Here is an 18863-nt window from a genome sequence, read left to right on the forward strand (position 1 = left end):
GTGGGAAGCACCAGAGAGATATTCTGTAATGATCAACAAACCAATTTTTTGGAATCAAATGACCTTGCCTGGTGCCTCAGGGTTGGGTATGTCTGCACCTTCGCCACCCCGACAGTGACAATCCTTCTCTGCCACCTGCCCCACACCCCTCCGACAGTGCTCTACCCTCGCCATTCCCAATATCCTCTGTTCCCACCAAATTTACAAACCCACTCTCCACTCCACATGCAGTACTGTGCAAAAGTCTTAGGCACCCTAGCTATATATGTGTGCCTAAGACTTTTGCACAGTACCATATGTATAATGGAGAACTTAGTGGAGGGAAGAGCAGTAAAGGTGGGAGAGTCAGCAGCAATGCAAGGAAAAGAATGAGAATGAGCAGGCGAAAGAGAGGTGTCCTGACAGAGGCATGAAACATGGCATAAGGCATAGTTCAAATGGATAGGTCGAGTCTTTTTCCTGAATGGAAATGACTAATATGGCAGGGCATAATTTTAAGGTATTTGGAGGCAAGCAGGGGGAGGGGGATGTCAGAAATAAGTATTTTATACAGAGAGGTAATGCATATAACACGCCACCAGTGTTGGTAGAGGCGAATACAGTAGGGAAGTTTAAGAGTTTCTTAGATGGGTGAATGAAAAATGCAGGGCTATGTGGGAGGGAAGGCTGTGATTGATCTCAGGTAGGTTAAAAGGTTGGTACAACGTTGTGGCTGAAGGGTCTGTACTGTGTTGTATGTTCTAAGTTGAGCATGTCCTGGGCAAGTTGAGGGATGATCACCAAACGGCAGTAAGGATAACGTGGAACTGTGATGAGGAGATGTACAAGGGCTTCAATAGCTGATTAACAAAGGCCGGAGCAGAGATGAATATTGCCAAAAGTGGAAGAGCTGGAAGAAGTTACAGTATAATTTTGATGTCTTCAGACTTTATGATTCAGAATTTACTGAAGACAAGTTGTCAGACAAGAAGTTGCATATAAACAGCTGTTCAATATTCTCTTGTCTCAAAAAATGTTCCTTAAGATTGAAAAACTACAGATATCAGGCTGCGTTTTCTGAGGAGCTTGGGAGGCAAAGTAGAAGAACCAGGAAGTTATGGATTATTAGCCCTATTATTAAATGTTGTAAGAAAATTAATAGAATCGAAACCTAATGGTAGAACACTTAAAAGTTTTCTATGATCTAATGGGGAAAAATACACGGATTTGTTAAGACAAATGGGTGGTGGGTGGAGATACAGTATGTCTTTACCAAAGGAGATGTAAGGTGCTCGTACAGATCACTCTTGGGCAAGATGTAGTACTTGATCAGGGTCACATGAAAGCATGGGAGCAGATGCTGGATGGTCGGATGAGCAGCCGGTGCATATCTCAAGTCGTGGTGATGAGACCACTGATGCCAGGCAGACAACCTCTGAAGAGGATTGATAATGGAAGGACCATGATTGCCTACGTCTTATGACCCGGCACATAACGAGCGAATGTTAAGACGAAAAAGCACAGTGGAGGTTGGAAATTTGAAATAAGACAAAAGGCACTGGAAGTACATAGCAGGTCAGGCAGTGTCAGTAGAGTGAGAGTAGAGTTAATGCTCTGAGCTAATAACTGGACTACTAATTGGGAGTGGACTGGTTAAGAATAGGTCATGTTTGTTAATAAAGGTGAAGTGATAAATCCTTGAGACATCAAAGTACGGTGTAGTTAGACAAACAAGGTGCAAGAGCTACAGTGAGGTAGATTATGAGATCAAGAATTCATCTTTATCACTTGGAGTACTGTGCTCATTTCTGCTGACCTCACTACAGGAAGGATGTGGAAACTATAGAAAGGGTACAAGGGAGATTTACAAGGATGTTGCCTGGATTGGGGAGCATGCCTTATGAGAGAAGGTTGAGTGAACTCGGCCTTTTCTTCTTGGAGTGGTGGAGGATGAGAAGTAACCTGATAGAGGTGTAAAAGATGATGAGAGGCACTGATCGTGTGGATAGTCAGAGGCTTTTTCCCAGGGCTGAAATGGCTAGCACGAGAGGGCATAGTTTTAAGGTGCTTGGAAGTAGATATAGAGGAGATGTCAGGGGTAAGTTTTTTACACAGAGAGTGGTGAGTGTGTAGAATGGGCTGTCGGAGACAATGGTGAAGACTGATAGGATAGGGGCTTTCAAGAGACTCCTGGACAGGTACATGAAGCTTAGAAGAATAGAGGGCTATGGGTAACCTTAGGTAATTTCTAAATAAGTACGTGTTCGGCACAGCATTATGGGCCGAAGGGCCTGTATAGCGCTGTAGATTTTCTATGTAATAGCAGAATGCACTAGTATTACAGTTAATGTTACATTCGAAATACAGTGCAGTTAGACAAACAAGGTGCACCTTGTGAGGTAGATTGTGAGATCAAGAATTCTTCTTTATCGTACAAGAGGTCTGTTCAAGAGTCATATAACAATGAGATAGAAGCTGGTGCTTGAGCCTGGTTCTATGTGTATTCATTTTTTTAATCTTCTGCAGGATGGAGGGGAGCAGGAAGGAGTATGACTAGGATGGGAGGGGTCTTCACTATGCTGGCTGCATTCCCATGGCAGTGCGAAGTATAGACAGGGCCCATGAAGAAGAGGCTTTTTTCATAGTAGACTGGAATCTTGGGCTGAACAACTGCATCTGGATAGGATGTTTTCTATGATACATCTATAAAAATTGCTGTGTTTCATGAGAGCATACCAGAATTCTTTAGTCTTCTGAGAAAGTAGAGGTGCTGGTGTGCTTTCTTGGCCTAACTGTCTGAATGGTTAGACTAAGACAAGCTGCTGGAGATTTTTACACCTTGGAACTTGAAACTCTCTATCATCTCCATCTCATCATTGTTGATATACAGATGTAAACATACCTTGCCCCACTTCCTGAAATCAATGACCTGCTCTTTTGTTCTGCTGACGTTAAGGAAAAGGGTTACTGCCATGATAACATATCACTGGACTCTCTATCTCAAGCCCAGACTCTGTCTGGTCACTGTTTGAGAAGCAGCCCACTATAGTGGTATAATATGCAAAACTTGTAGATGACTTCCCCCATTGGATCCCATGATCTTGCTTTACTTACATTGATATAGGAAGATATTTTAGTTGTAGGAAATATAGGCTGCTTGTGAAAATGGTTATAGCCAACGGATGCTGATCCTGATTCTGATCAAGCGCTTCTTTCTGGAAAGTAGATCCCTGTAGACTCTAATTGGCTTAGAATCAACCTTAGCCATGACATAGTGCAGAAAAAACAATGCTGGTAACTCGTACAGCTTAGATTAGGTGTTCCCAACCTGGGATCCATGGACCCCTCAGGTAATGGTAGGGGTCCATGACATAAAAAAGGGTTAGGAACCCCGGGGTTAGATTAAAAACATAAACATCATGTGGAATATTGACACCGCAACACAACAATCGTCAACACAACAGAGAGAAGGGAAAATTAGCAAGAAATAATGGGACCATATGCAGGGACAATATAATGTATTTTTAATTAGTCAAGTTTTGTTGCTGACAGCCACTCATGTATTTTAAATGGGATAATGCAAATTGGAAAATCCGGGTTTCTGACTCCCTACTCTTCTTCTTCCCAACATCTAACATATCCAAAGGTCAAAAAAAAATTGAAAAACTGGTCTCATTCAGCAGCTAGTTAATTACAATTTCCCATTTACCAATCTGCTTTATCTCGTGGGTAACTTTTTATTGAAGTATTTCCATCGTCTTAACAGGAAACAAAATCATTCCCGCAGAGAAGACAGATTTTCTCACGTTCGAAGTGCAGCTGTCAGATACAGAACTTGCAGTGCAAACAATATGCTAAATTAGAAAGTGTAATGTTAATGCTTCACAGTTCACTAACAATGATTAGTGTCAACCTTACACTTCAAAACCTTCCTTAAAAGTGTTCTAGCATATAGGTCTGATTTTATAAATAAAGCACCAGAGATTCTTTACAGTCTTTAGTTCTGGGTAATGTAGGTAGTCAAGCAACTAGTTAAATTTCCTTAGGAATAATGTATGCCACTCAAGAACAAAGAGTTACTTTTGCTTTCTTGCACTGGCTGGACTATCTTAGCTGACCGGAGAGAAAACATCAGACAAGTGTTTACAATGGATCACCAGAATGAAAGTATAAAATGTTGGAAATGGTCTACATGTCTGTCAGTATCTGTGACAGGAAGGGTCACATTTCATGAATACAGACCTCAAAATGAAACCTGGAAGAATTGATCAATACTGAAAATTTTAGCCATTTTCCCTTGTTATGTGGAAATAGAAAACCAGGAGCATGAATAGGCCACTTAGAACAATTTAGCCTACTGTGCCATTCAGTGTGATTATGGCTGAACTGTTTTGAGAATATAGTATTCTCTGTTTTTTCTGTGCTTTATACTTTTTGTGTCCAGAAGCTTGTTTGTCTCCTTCTGAATATTTGTCCAGCTATTTCTGGTCCATAATTTTCTGGACAATTCTACAATGTCACCGCCCTTTAAGTGAAGAGTCCAAAAGATACTGCTCCATTTCTAGAGACTATCCTCAACCCTCTAGCCATGGAAACTTCCTCCACTGTTTGATTCTTAGATAAAGGTAAAAGATTCCCATGTCAAAGGATTATTTCATAGCATCTTAAACTCTCCAATAAAGGATTAACTGGCCATTATCATTGCTATTTGACCTTAAAGTTGCAGAGTATCTTAAAACCAACAATAATAAGACCATAAGACCATAAAATATAGGAGTAGTATTAGGCCATTCAGCCCATTGTCTGCTCCATCATTCAATCATGGCTGTTTCTTTATCAACCCTATCTTCCCACCTTCTCTTTGTAATCATTAACCTTCTTACCATACAAGAAGCTATCAATCTCTGACTTAAATAATGACTTGCCTCCACAATAATTACTCATCAAACAATATTTAATGAGTTGTAAAAGTGCTTTGAAAAATCATGAGGCTATGAAATTTCTATTTTTTCCTGAAGTGATGCTCACTAGCACTGTGTTTAAATCCCTGTTAAGATTGCTCAGTACCATAATACTGTCAGCCTCTGTCACTTCCAACAAAATCTTTCAATGTTTCCTTCTGACCCCCAAGTCTTACTGCTCCAGTGTACCTTTGCTAGTGTCTGATCTTTTGGACACTTCAAAATACTGCTCTGCTTTCTCTGTTTAGCATCACTCTCACTTGCCTGAAACCCTAGTGTTACTCTCTTTCATTGCCAACTACCTTAGATCTGAGATCTTTGCCACACTTCACCAAGGCCCTCAATTTCTGCATAAGCACCTCAGGTTTGTCTTCCAAACTTTTTATTCTTTGGAAACTGATCTGCTGTGCAGCCTTCTTCCCTTTTGTTGGTTTTGAGCCAATGGTTTCCTCTTCCAATAAAGCCCATAAGAAACCTTATCTTGCTAACGTTGTGCTCAAACATATTTCAGCCATGTTGTTTACTTTAATAGACCTAATACTTATTTTCCTTCAGCATTCTTGTGATATGTGATATATCTTGAGATATATCTGCTTTAGAAATGGAGGGAGGCCTGGTGGTAGATGGAGTGACTCATGGGAGTAGAGGAAGGTTTTGAGTACGTGTACACACACACACACACACACACACACACACACACACACACACACACACACGCATACTTCAATATTAGGTGGGATAAAGAAAAGTGTATACTTACAGAGGGGAGAAATTGAGATTTTCTCTTCACATTGAATTCAAAACATATGCGGCCAGATATTGAAATGCATGTAAAGAATTGTCAATCACAAACATTTCAACCCTGGTTTCTATGACAACAGATAAACCCACATGCATTAAATAGATTGGTCTTTTTTTCTGAGTACTTGTCAAATGTAAACATATTTGAAATGGAATTTTTCCAATGAGCTGGATCATAGATCTGTGGTCTGAGGGCAACAGATAGATTGCACTGGTGCATAAATCAGAACATTTTTGGACTTGGGTAGCTTGCATTCATAATTTTAAATTGTCATCATGAAGTATTAATCATCTGTAAAGCAATGGACTACCAATGCAGTAAAACCAATATTAGGTTTTGCTGCATATCAATATTCATACTAAGTAAGCTGTATTGACAAGTTGCAGCAGCAACTCCAGACCCTGTTAAAAGTCTATCCAACAATGGCCTACAGCAGCCAAGAGCAGGAATGTTAATCTAGAGAAGCCTCCTTTAAATCAATTTCAATTTACTGAAGAAAAATTGATCTTCTGGGATTTTTTTCTAAACAGGAAGTCATGTTCATGTCAGAGTGTTGAATGTTAAAACAGCATGAATTTGCATTCACAAGGGAAGAAATAGCAAGCCACAAAATAGGGGTGAAGAATCAAGGATTTAGTGTCCTGCTTATGAGCCCTACTTTTGTCCAAAGTCATTTACACCTTTGTGATGTCATAAAGTATTATCCTGTCTTGTGGTTTAAAACTTTTGGTTAGTGGTTGCCTTGTTAAATAGTACTGTGCAAGCAGAATTCTATAGACAATAAAGCATTGTAGATCCCTCTAATATATCCCTCCCAAAGGGTCCATAATAGAATAATATCCTATGAATATACCACATAGAATGACCTCCTAAGGCCACATCACTCTGAGATTTCTACAGAACTTGGTCTGATAAAGTAATTCAAATAAGCAAGAATATAACAAGCTGCAGGGAGTGGTGAATTCAGCCCAGCATACCAGAGGCACATCCCTCCCCTCATTGTTAGTATCTACAGGAAGGCAGCATCTACCATCAAACAAATCCCCAGCATCTTCTCACAGCTACCTTTAGGCAGGAGGTACAGAAGCCTGAAGTCCCACCCAAACCAGGTTCAAGGACAGCTATTCCTCTTCAGTCATTCAGTTCTTGAAATGAGTGGTGCAGCCCTAATCACTACAGTTTAGCAACACTGCAACATTTTTCATCACTTTGCCCTGGTAGACTTTGCTTCTACTGTTCTAATTGTGTTCTTTAATGTAAAGATTCTATACAATTTATGTTTCATTGTGTTTTTCTTCTGAATGCTGCTAAGCACCTGTGAAGCTGCTGCAAGTAAGTTTCTCCTTGCACGTGTGCGTGACAATGAGTTTGACGTTAACTTCTCTAGGCTAACGTTAAACTATGGACTATAGCAGACAAGCAAAATATGGTAAGTATGTAAATGCTAACACATCTTGAATGTAAACTGGAATCCTCTGGAACATAGAAACATAGAAAACCTACAGCACAATACAGGATCCTCTGCCCACAATGCTGTGCCGAACATGTACTTACTTTAGAAATTACCTAGGGTTACCCATAGTCCTCTATTTTTCTAAGCTCCATGTACCTGTCCAGGAGTCTCTTAAAAAACCCTATTGTATCGGCCTCCACCACCGTGGCCAGCAGCCCATTCCAAGCACTCACCACTCTCTGTGTAAAAAACTTACCCTTGACTACTTCTCTGTACTTGCTTCCAAGCACCTTAAAACTGTGCCCTGTTGTGTTAGCCATTCCAGCCCTGGGAAAAAGCCTCTGACTATCCACACGATCAATGCCTCTCATCACCTGCCATTTCCAAAGAGCTTCTATCGCCAAACATATCTTTGCCTCCTCCCTCATGCTTTCCACAGGGATTGCTTCCTCCTCAAATCTTGTTGCCATTTGTCCCTCCGCTCTACTCCCCCTCTTGGCATTTATCCCTGCAAGTGGCCTAAGTGCTGCACCTGCCCATTTACCTCCATTCCTGGCTCCAAACAGACCTTCTCGGTGAGGTAACACTTCGCCTGTGAATCAGCTGGGGGCACTTATTGTATCCGGTGCTCCCGATGTGACCTCCTCTTCATTAGTGTCACCCGTCGCAAATTGGGGGATGGCTTCGTCGAGCTCCTCCGCTCCATCCACCAAAAGCAGAACTTTCTGATGGCCAAACATTTGACTTTTGATTCCCATTCCCGTTCTGACATGGCATTCTCTAGTGCCAAAGTGAGTAGTGGGAAAGTTATTGGCAGGTATTCTAAGGGACCAGATCTATGATTATTTGGATCCACATGGACTGATTAAGGATAGTCAACATACTTTGTGTACGTTAGGCCATGTCTAACCAATCTTATAGAGTTCTTCAAGGAAGTTACAAGGAAAGTTGATGAAGGCAAGGTAGTGTGAAGGCAATATTTCTCTTTTCCTGCAAATGCTGATTATTCTGCTGGGTGGTCCCAATGCTCTTCTGTTGCAGATTTCCAGTAGCTGCTGGGATCTGCATCTGACTTCCTATTGATCCTTTAATGTTCTTTATCTGTCAGTACCAGGTGTAATCACTATCTGGACACCTTGAAGTTCCAACCTTTCACAGATAAATTCTCTGGTCTCTCCATTGTTCTCTACATGGACTTCATGGACTTCAGCAAGGCACTTGACAAGGTCCCACATAGGAAGTAGATCAAGAATATTCAGTCGCTTGCCATTCAAGATGAGGTAGTAAATTGGATTAGACATAGGCTTTGTGGGAGGCCAGGGAGTGGTGGTAGATGGCTGCTTCTCTGACTGGAGGCTTGTGACTAGGGAGTGCGACAGGGATCGGTGCTGGGTCCATTGCTGTTTGTCATCTACATCAGTGATCTGAATGAGAAGGTGGTTAGCTGGATTAACAAATTTGCAGATGACACCAAGATTGAGGGTGTAGTGGACAGCAAGGAAGGGTATCATGGCTTGCAGCAGGATCTGGACCAGCTGGAAAAATTTGCTAAAAAATGGCAGATGGAATTTAATGTGGACAAGTGTGAGATGTTGCACCAACCAGGTAGGTCTTACACAATGAATGGTAGGGCACAGAGTTGTGCAGTAGAACAAAGCGATCTAGAAATACAGGTCCATAATCCATTGAAAGACTGTCACTGGTAGATAGGGTCACAAAGAAAACTTTTGGTATATCAGACTTCATAAATCAAAGTATTGAGTACAGGTGATGGGATGTTATGCTGAAGTTGTATAAGACATTGGCAAGGTGTATTGTGTGCAGTTTTGGTCAACTACCTACAGGAAAGACATAAAGAAGGTTGAAAGAGTACAGAGAAAATTTACAAAGATGTTGTCGGGTCTGGAGGACCTGGTTGTAAGGAAAGCGTGAATAGGTTAGGACTTTAAGACTGAGTAGAGGTTTGATAGAAGGATCTAAAATTATGAGCAGCATAGATAGGATAAATGCAAGCAGGCTTTTTCCTCTGAGATTGGATGGGACTACATCTAGAGCTCATTGGTTTATGGTGTAATGTGAAAAGTTCAAGGGGAATATGAGGGGAAACTTCTTCACTCAGAGGGTCGTGAGAATGTGTAATGAGCTGCCAGCAGAAGTAGTGCGTGTGAGACTGATCTCAACATTTAAGAGAAGTTTAGATAGGTATATAGATGGTAGGGGTATGGAGGGCTATGGTTGCAGTGCAGGTCAATGGGAGTAGGCAGTTTAAATGGTTTGGCACAGAGTAAATGGGCTGAAAGGCCTGTTTCTGTACTGTACTTTTCTATGATTCTATGAAGCCACTCTTGAGGTGGAGGAGCAACACCTTATATTCTGCCTGGGTAGTCTCCTACCTGATAGTATGGATATCAATTTCTTCTTCTGGTAAAAAAAATTCTTCCCCTTTCCCTCTTCATCTATTCCCTTCTCTGGCCTTTTAGCTCTTCTCATCTGCCTATCAATACCCCCTTGGTTCCCTCCTCCTTCCCTTTCTCCTATGGTCTACTCTCCTTTCCTATCAGATTCCTTCCTCCCTAGCCATTTACCTTTCCCACACACTTGGCTTCACCTATCACCTTCTAGTTCACCTTCTTCCTCTCCCTCCCCCCACCTTTTTATTCAGGCATCTTCTCCCTTGAAGAAGGGTCTCGGCCCAAAATGTTGGCTGCTTATTTATTTCTGCCTGGGTAGTCTCCTACCTGATAGTATGGATATCAATTTCTTCTTCTGGTAAAAAAAATTCTTCCCCTTTCCCTCTTCATCTATTCCCTTCTCTGGCCTTTTAGCTCTTCTCATCTGCCTATCAATACCCCCTTGGTTCCCTCCTCCTTCCCTTTCTCCTATGGTCTACTCTCCTTTCCTATCAGATTCCTTCCTCCCTAGCCATTTACCTTTCCCACACACTTGGCTTCACCTATCACCTTCTAGTTCACCTTCTTCCTCTCCCTCCCCCCACCTTTTTATTCAGGCATCTTCTCCCTTGAAGAAGGGTCTCGGCCCAAAATGTTGGCTGCTTATTTATTTCCATAGATTCTGCCTGACCTGCTGGGTTCCTCTAGCATTCTGTGTATGTTGAACTGGAATCTTTGCATGGCAGTAATATCCATGAGCTTTCTACCAATTCATTTGGACACTTGTGAAAGAGCTAATGCATGGACTGTGACTGGGTGAGAAGCTGGACAGAATTTTTATCCTGAATTATTCCAATTAAAATTACGGGCAAATGATAAAATGAAAAAATTGCATAATAAATAACAATAATAGAAGTAGTTTAGTGTATGAAACACTAATTTTTAAAAAAAATTAGATAAAAATCAAAAGAACTATTCTGCAGATGCTGTAAATTCAGAGAAACAGGTACAAAAAGTTGGAGGATCTCAATAGGTTTGGCAGCATCTATGGAGAGGAATAAATAGTCTGTTTAATAATCAGACTGTTTATTCCCTTGTGTGGATGAAAATAAATGTAGTGTTTAACAGGAACATTTATTTATCTAAATTGTTTCTGTTGACTGATTTTGAGAAAGGGAATTTTTGAAAGGACAAATGTTCAGCCTGGAAGAAATGCTCAATCCATAGAAACTGACGGGTGAAGAGATCAAAAGAGCAACAGGTAGGGGGGGTGGGTCTAGAAGTGGATAAAATAGAGGGAGTTTAGAATCATGAAAAATTAATCACCAAGAAACTGAATCACTAGAGGCGGACTGAGTGAAAAACCTGAGGATGGTTGGAAGTGGGATTGTGGGAAGGAGGAGTTAGCGGAAGGTAAGGAGGTTAGTTGTCAAAACAGCACAGTTCCCAAATGCTCTTACCTATATACATTTTTTCGTTCACTATGGAATGTGGCTGTCACTGGTAAGTTGACTGGCTATCAATTATCTGTCTGCAGTTCACCCTGAGAACCCCTGGAAGCTCCAGTATTTAAAAGGAGTGACTATATGTGTCCAAGTTAAGGGACAAGTCAATGAGAAAGGAACTTGAAGGATATGGTGTGCCTGTGCCTTAGTGTTAGTGTCTTTGTAAGCAGTAGAAGTCAAACATGTGTATGTTCTGCAATCCTTGGTGAACTGCTGTAGTGAGCTTTGTAGACAGTTCACATTGTTGCCACGTTGTTCCGGGACAGAACAATGTGAATGTTTAGAATGGATAATTGGGTCTGAAATATGCTTAGTCTGACACAAGGGTCCAAGGTATCATGCATAGTGTGGCTAGAGTTTGCCTCATCCAGGCATCTGGCAAGAGTTCCATTGTGCCTTTGATTTACATCTCATGAAAGGAAAATCTTTGCGGAATAATCAACATTTCACTCATGCACAACAGCCAGTCTCTCATTGAGAAAAAAAAGTTGGTCCAGTTACATTTCAAGTGCAAGGTAACAACACCATGATATTGGTGATAAGGAACTTAATGATAGCAATTGCACGGATTGCAAGGTAAGATGATTCCACTCCCTGTTGTTGACAAGGGCATTACGGCGCAGAATGCTGGGAATATTACTTGACACTTATCAACTCATAAGCAATTGCTTCCCAGATTTTCCTGTATCTGATTTTTAATAAAGAATTTCCAATGAATTTCCTCACATTAGATGTTAAAATGGAGAGAAGCTTATTTGATGAAATATGATAGAAACTAGGCCACCAACAGTCCTGAGGAACTCGTGCAATGATGTAGTGGAGCTGGGATGATTGACTTCCAATACACACAACCATCTTCCTTAATGTAAGATAAAATTCCACCCAGTGGACAGGTTTACCTTTAAACTTTGCTAGGGTTGTCTGATGATATATTTGGTCAAAGTTACCTTGACGTGAAGAACATCACTCTCATCTCTCCTTTGGATTTCAATCAAGACTGGTGCTTGGTGGTCTAACGCAGCCCACTCTAACTATCAGTAAGCAGCCTGTTGCTGAACAGTTAACACCTGACAGCACTGCTGGTGATACCTTGCTCCGTCTTGCTGGTGATCTATAGGGCTCTAATTACCCAATGTGGACTCATTCTCTCTTGTGCTTTCTTTCATAAAATATATCCATTAAGTCAAAAATATATTTACTGTGACAAACCTTTATAAAGAGATTAGTGGAAATTGGAAACTCACTACTCTGAAATGGATGCTAGTTAAAGTAGAACCAACGCTATGAGGTTATGAATTAACTGGGTTGCTTAATTATGGTGGGGCGGCACAGTAACGTAGCATCAATATAATACTATTACAGCTCAGTGACCTAGGTTCAATTCCCACCATTGTCTGTAAGGAATTTGTATGTTCTGCCTGTGACTCCATGGGTTTCTTCCAGGTGCATTGGTTACCACCCGCGTTCAAAAGACGTGCAGGTTAGTAGGTCAATTGATCACATGGATGTGATTGACCACCGCAGGCTCATTGGGCCAGAGAAATGTGATGTATCTGTAATTAAAAAAAGATAAATATTAAATGCTGATTTTCCTTTATCTATTGCATGGGATAACGATCTCAATTCTTTCTTTCATGAGTAATACCTGACTTTCAATTATTATTTTCTATCTGGCATCTCTTGCAATGAACTAAAATTATCGAATGCTGTAAACAAACAAAACTTCAGCAGTGAAACTGTTTTGATATTGCATCATACACATCTGTATCTTCACAAATCTGACCAATTTGTTGCACTTCCTATTAATTTTCTACCTCCCACGCAGGCAATTATACTGTTCATTTTAAACTGATAAATACAAGCTTCTGTAAATGGTACTGTCAAAATGAATGCTTATGCTCTTTCCTTAACATATTATTGTTTAACTGAAAATGTCACCTTCCCTGTTGCATTTACATAATTTTTTTGAGGTAACCAATTGCAATTATTTACAAAATGCTGCTTTTCTGCATCATTTAATTCTGTGGGGTGAGAGTTTGTGAGCATCAAATTATATCCTAATCTCATTTCTTCTCTATTATTTAAAAGCAGGATGGTTTTGCATAAAGTTGTTCTATTTTAAATTTAAAAAGTTAAATGGAATTTCAACTCTGCTGTTCTGGAAAAGTTAGCATCCTTACATTGAGTCACATTGACTATCATTAAAAGAGTGCAAAAGGTATCATTTTTAATGGTTGTTGGGTTACAGAGCCAAAACTTATAGGAGACACAACACTAGGTTAACCACTGCAGCTTCTTCCGTGTCAACTGATTATGTACAGGAGATCAAATCTTTCTGTTTCTCAACTTGCCAGACACCTTGTCAGGTAAACAATGTCATTGGGTAATGTCTCTCATCAACTGAACAACAAGCCAGTCAGCTGCCAGCTGAAGATCAGGGCCTTGAACTGGTCATAGTACACACATGTTATGCATTGAATAAAGGGAAACACAGGTCTAAAATTATATTATTAATTATAGCACAACCCAAAAACTCATCCACAAGTAATCATAGCCTAAACAGAAAAAATGCCAAGCAAATTGGATCCAATAGAGATATAGAAAGATTAGCTTTATTTGTCACATATACATCAAAACATACAGTGGAATGCATTGTTTGCAACAATGACCAACACAGTGCAAATATGCGCTAAGGGCAGCTTGCAAGAGACAACATGGTTCTGGCATCAACAAAGAATGCTCGGAAATTACTAACCCCTACTAATCTGTACATCTTTGAAATGTGGGAGGAAACCAGAGCACTCTGAGAAAACTCACATGGTCACAGGGAGAACAGATAAACTCCTTACAGACAGTGGCGGAAATTGAACCCCAGTCGCAGGTGCTGCAAAGCGTTGTTAACCGCTATGCTGTCAAAATCAATGATTTATATTTTATAATTGTTCATGAACTTTTTAATCTGTTTTGTTGTATATATGCATACATTGGCCCTCCTTCCCCTTCCTGGATTTAACAATCAGCTCTTTAGTTTTACTGATGTTGAGCGGAAGGTTTCTGTTGTGCACCTCTCACCTAAGTGTCCTATCTCACTCCTGTAGGCTGATTCATCACCATCTGTGATTTGTCCCACAGAAGTGCGGTGATTGGTGAATTTGAATATGGCATTGGAGATATGGGAGGTAGAGAAAAGGCTAAGCATGCAGCTTTGAGGTTCACACCTGTTGATGGTCAACAGGAGAACCTCACTGATTGAGTTCTGCTGGTGAGGACATGGACTATCCCTTTGAAGAGGGAGGCACAGGGGTCCAGGTCTTGAGATCTGTTGGTAGGTTTGGTCAGGAAGATTGTGCTGAAAGCTGAGTTGTGGTAAATGAACAGAAGTCTGATGTATGTGTTCCTGTTGTCTAGGTGGTTCAGAACAGGCTGATCAGCTGGAGAAATCTCTGCTGCTGTCGATCTGTGTGACATTAGGCAAACAGGACAGCTCTGAGGCGGGAGATCACTTGCTCCATAACTACTCTCTCAGAGCATTTCATTGCACTTGATATAAGTGCTTGTAGATGGTAGTGGCTGAAGTGTCACCAAACCTTTCTTGGGCATGAATATGACAGATGCCTTTTTTGAAGCAGGTGCTTACCTCAACCTGCAGAAGCGTGATGTTGACAATGTCTTTAAATACTCCAGCTAGCTGGTCTGCACAGATCCTTCGTACACAGCTGGGTCAGACAAAGTGGTTTTTGTGGATTCACCCACTTTGAAGAATGCCCAGATGTCAGGCTCAAAGAATGAGATCGCAGGGTCAACCGGCGATATGGGGACTTGTTTAGATGTCTCATAGCTCTCCCTATCAAACCGAGCAAAAAGGCATTGAACTCATTTGGGAGAGATGGGTTATTGTATTGTATTATATTGTAACTCACTGACACTAACAAAGCTCCCAATGGTACTATTTGCTTATTTGCAGATTGACTGATTCAGGGCATGTCTAAAAAATAAAGCTCAGTTATATAAGAGGTCTGAATCAATCTAAAAATGATCTCCATTTACATACCTCTTTGCAACATTATCTGGATGTAGATTCAAGATTGTTTATTGTGATCAGGACACAAGTGTAGTGTGGTGGGGTGGGGTATGTTAATAGATAGAGATGTTGATCAGCATGACCGCTGGGGGAAGTAACTATTTTTTTAATCTAATGGTCCTGGCATGGTTGCTATGTGGCTGCATCCCTAAAGGAGGTGGGAAAAGCAGCCCATAAGCAGGGAGGGTAGGATCCTTCATGATATTGCTGACCTTTTACTGGCACCTTTCTGTGTATATGACCTTAATGGCAGGTAGTCTGGTGCTGATGACGTGTTGGACAATTTTATCACCCCATTGTAGAACCTTTCTGTCTGCCACAGTGCAGGTTTGGTACCACGCAGTGATGCAGCCTGTTAGGATGCTCCCGACTGCACATCTGTAGATGGCTGTGATTATCGGTACATGGTCCAGCTGTCTTCAGCCTTCTCAGACAGTAGAGTCATTGGTGCGCTTTCTTGAATCTGGAGGATGTGTTCTGGGACCATGAGAATTTGCGTGAGATGTGCACTTCCGGGCGTTTGAAAGTGCACACTATTTGAAATTGAGAGTGCTGAATGTCTGGAGCAGCTCTATCAAATCTTGCCTTCTAGCACCAGGGGATATACCATTCAAAACTTCTAGCTTTAGTTGTGAGCTTTCACACGGCTAACCAGAAAGCGAGGCACCTGTGTTCACTATCTTGAATACTCACACCTTCCACTGGCCCATGGTGTCTGCAGTCTGCACTGTTTCTAGGCAGTGAAATGACCATGGCTTCTCCAGCAAAAATCTGCTGGAGAAACGGAAAGGATTGTTGACGGTTTGCACCAGGCCCGAGTAATTACCACCCACCCCTCCAGAAGTGTTGCACCACCCTCTAAGTTCCTCCAGCAGATTATTTGTTCCAATATCTGCTGTTTCTTGTCTCCTCAAAGCTCCTTCAATACTTGCTGTTAAACCTACCACGAGGAATGAAGAAAACTTTTACAAGCCAACACCAGAACTACATTTTCCCCTCCAAACCGCACAGCATAACTTTGGAAATATACTGCTGACATATCATTGACATTGGGCGTAAAGGTCTACAAAAAGTAGTGGATATGGCCAGTCCATCACAGGTAAAGCCCTCCCACCATTGAGCATAATTGCTTTGGTAAGTACTCTATAGATTTATTGGGTCTGCCCACAAGAAAATGAATCTCAGTGTTGTATATGGCAATGTACAGTAAATGTACATTGATCATAAATGTACTTTGGATTTAATTCTGTCACTCCTTACCTAGTGGAAGCAGCTTCACCACCAGGCTTGCAGGAGGTCAGCATGCAGCTCACCTCCACTTTCTCAAGGACAAAAATACGTTGGCCTCAATGATACCTGCATATCCCAAATGATTTATGTTTCAACGTGCCAATATATATAAAAAATAGCAATTTCTTGTTCAGAATCAGGTTTATTATTATAGGCATGTGACATAAAATTTGTTAACTTAGTAGGAGCAGTTCAATACAGTACATAATACAGAAGAAAAATAATAACAATAATAATAATAATAAGTAAATCGTATTCAGTATACTTTATACAGTATACATATATTGAATGGATTTAAAAATCATGCAAAAAACAGAAATACTATATATTAAAAAAGTGAGGTAGTGTCCAAGGGTTCAATGTCCAATTAGGAATCAGATGACAGAGGGGAAGAAGCTGTTCCTGAATCGCTGAGTGTGAGCCTTCAGGCTTCTGTACCTCCTGCCTGATGGTAACAGTGAGAAAAGGGCATGTCCTGGGTGCTGGATGTCCTTAATAATGGACGCTGCCTTTCTGAGACACCACTCCTTGAAGATGTCCTGGGTACTAGAGAATGTAATGGATACGAGGAGATTTGCTGTCCAATAGAATCACTCCAGTAGAATCATCTTATTTTCTACTCTTATAGTTGTGCTTTGACTATTTAGGAGGGGTTTATGAAACAATATTATCATACGTTTCAGCATGTGTCCTGAATGATGATTAGTGGATAATCTGCTTGTCCCTGTGTACAGATCAGTTCCAATGCCCCTCTTGTTTGAGACTGTAGATCCAGATTGACAGTGAGGTGCATCAAAAAGGGGTAAAGATTTCAAAGTCATGCAGCACAGAAACAGTTACTTCCTGCTGGGTATCATGCATAACAAGGCAAGGTTGATTGCTTCCTTGCCTTCACTAAATGCTTATCCAGGTCCTGAAGTGAGAGTACTTGCCTCCACCAGTGGCGTGACGAGGAGGAGCATCCCCTCTCTCTTTCTATCGGGAATGTGTTTTGGGAGTTCTTCCAAAAATGGAGAAGGGAAAGGAGAATGAAACCCATCCCTGTCGGTATCAACAAACGAGAAGGTGGAAAAACTCACCAGGTCAAGTCCAGTTTATTGTCATGTGCACAAGGACAGCCACGTACAGGTATGGTGTAAAACCTGTTTTCAGCAGCATCACAGACAGACAGATGGGAGAGAGGGAAGGGGAGGGGCAAGGGGATGGAGAGATCGGTGGAGGGAAATGGCCAGTTGACATTTTGGGTGAGACCCTTTACACAGGAAACTGCAGTGATGGAACGTGGAGCAACACACAAAATCTGATAGTCAATCAATTTCAGTCCAGATTCTTCATTTGGTCCAGAAATGTGCACTCGCACTCTCCATTTTCTCCACAGATGCTGCTTGACCTGCCAAATTCCTCCAACATTTTGTGTGATATTCCATGCTGCTGCCATCAGGAAGGAGGGACAGGAGCCTCAGGTCCCACATTACCAGGTTCAGGAGCAGTTATTTCCCCTCAATCATCAGGCTCTTGAACTGTTCACTCACCCCAACACTGAAATAGTTCTACAACCTAAGAACTCATCTTCAAGAACTCTATAATTCTCAATATTTATTGCTCATTTATAACTATCATTTTGTTTTTCCTTCTTGTATTTGAACAGTTTGTTGTCTTTGTTGTGTTCATTTTTTATTGAATTGATTGCGTTTCTTTGTTTTACTGTGAATGCCTACAAGAAGATTAACCTCAGGGTAGTATATCGCGATATAGATGCACACCGATAATAAATTTGAACTTTGAACTTGGCATCGCTTCGCCCGTATGATGACGCACGCTATCTGGCTCGTGATTGGTTATGCCGCAGCCAATCGGAAGCTGGCAGAAGCGGGCAGTTGGTGATTTGAAAAGAAGGCGCGGCGCGGCGCGGCGCCGCAGGTAAGGGGGAACAGTGAATGGGATCTCGGATCCAGTCAGCGAAGCGAGGTTCTCCGGGCTCGCAGCTACTGCTGTGAAACGTCCCTGCCGACTCTGGAGAGGCCAGCGTCTCCTTTCACCAAGGGGTTAACCCGCGGAGCTGGCAGCAAGAGCGAGTCCGGTTGCTCGAACGAAGCCCAGGTGTGATTCGAGGGAAGCGGACTGGGCTGCCGGCTCCCGCACGGGCCGGGCCGGGCCGGGCGGCCACGCAATGGGCGGCCTCTTCCAGCCCATCCGGTGGCAGCGTAGACGAGACTGCGGGGCGTCATCCAGCGGGAGACCCTGGACTCAGATAGGGGACGCGCTTCCGATTTGCCTCCTTGGCTAACCGGCAGTTGATCTTTCTCCCACATTCATTGCAATGTACCGGTTAGCCTTAAGTAAAAGCTAAATTCAGACGGGTTTTCCTTCCATTATACGGAATGAAAATTCCTTTTCAGAAT

General features: G+C 41.6%; 1 protein-coding gene across 3 annotated transcripts in view; it reads left to right on the forward strand.

The window, feature by feature from the left end:
* Positions 1 to 18340: 18340 nt before the first annotated feature.
* Positions 18341 to 18863, forward strand: part of arhgef39 (Rho guanine nucleotide exchange factor (GEF) 39) — an 83430-nt gene continuing 82907 nt past the window's right edge. For 2 of the 3 annotated variants that reach the window (XM_059987610.1, XM_059987612.1), the window contains exon 1: positions 18341 to 18381. The gene's annotated coding sequence lies outside the window, so the exon portion shown is untranslated. Of the gene's footprint in view, positions 18382 to 18406; positions 18562 to 18863 lie in introns of those variants that run through there. The other variant, XM_059987611.1, reaches the window with a different exon arrangement.

Source organism: Hypanus sabinus, chromosome 13, assembly GCF_030144855.1.
Source record: "Hypanus sabinus isolate sHypSab1 chromosome 13, sHypSab1.hap1, whole genome shotgun sequence".
Lineage (NCBI taxonomy): Eukaryota > Metazoa > Chordata > Chondrichthyes > Myliobatiformes > Dasyatidae > Hypanus > Hypanus sabinus.